The 1107-nt window shown below is 41.5% G+C and overlaps 1 pseudogene; it reads right to left on the bottom strand.

The window, feature by feature from the left end:
- Nucleotides 1-250: 250 nt before the first annotated feature.
- On the bottom strand, nucleotides 251-798 carry LOC130026639 (calcium load-activated calcium channel-like; annotated as a pseudogene).
- Nucleotides 799-1107: the final 309 nt, after the last annotated feature.

The following is a 1107-nucleotide window of genomic DNA, read 5'->3' as shown; positions in this document are numbered from 1 at the left end:
AGATGCTACTTGTTCCTCATTACCTCAGCATCACTTGAAAAGATCATACCAACATGCCAGTTTACAAAAAACATTGATGTTGTGGCCAAAAGTGCCATGTAATTGTCAGGTGCCATACTCAATAATCAGATAAAAAAAAAGTCCAGGAATAACTAACTCAATGCTAGGGAGTGGATGAAGAGTGAAGGCAGCCACTGATTCCAGTCTGATCTGAACACGAGGTTCTTTCCACGTTCAAAACAACTTTCTGTTAGGGGTGGGGGAAGGGGACAAGGAATCCACCGACCTGATTGGTGGTAGCTCATGAAGGGACCAGGCAAGAAAATGCTGAATAGACTGGCAAATGCACATGGTGGAGAGGATGTAGAGGCAAAGGGAAGGTCATTCCAGAAGTTTCTGGTGGAAGACGCTGGTGGATGTAGAAGAGAAGGGTGAAAGAGAGCTTGGTCATCACCCTGCTGTCAAATATGAAATTAAACATTCCCCTTAAAAGTCAGAAAACAAAGTCAATAAAACAATATCCAAATGCAAACATGGATTTCATGTGAGTCATCACCAGATCCTTGCTACCATTCTTTAACTTCTCTTCTTGTCTCTCGACTTGCTTCTTCTGCTGCCGACTAGTTGATTCTGTAATCGGTTTTCTTCTCCTACAGTTTTTTTACTCTGCTTCTCCACTTTTCCCTTCAGCCTCTTGTACTCGTCTATCCTGAAGACCCAGGCTATGCCCTTGGTGAGCAGTGCAGCACACACTGAGATGAACACGATGAACAGTGTGTCCTCAAACAGGGTGCTCATTTCGTACTGCCATCTGCCAGGAGTTTCACGTTTGAAAGTAGGGGAAAAAACAATCTCCCCTAAAGAATTGCCCCCCCCACACACACCCAAACCCCTATTTTTAAATTTTCAATCTTCCAAAGCTAGAAAATAATGTGTAAAGAAATCACCCCCCACACCCAAACCCCTCTTTTTTATTTTTCAATCTTCCAAGACTAGAAAAAAATGTGTGATATGCATAATTATGGCCCAGTTTATTTTTACATGTGTAAAAATACATAAGATACATATAAATATCTATTGTCTTGTAAACCAACATCACCTCAACAA

This window comes from Sorex fumeus, unplaced genomic scaffold (genome assembly GCF_029834395.1).
Source record: "Sorex fumeus unplaced genomic scaffold, SorFum_2.1 ptg000034l, whole genome shotgun sequence".
Classification (NCBI taxonomy): domain Eukaryota; kingdom Metazoa; phylum Chordata; class Mammalia; order Eulipotyphla; family Soricidae; genus Sorex; species Sorex fumeus.
This window is presented reverse-complemented; position numbering and strand designations above follow the sequence as displayed.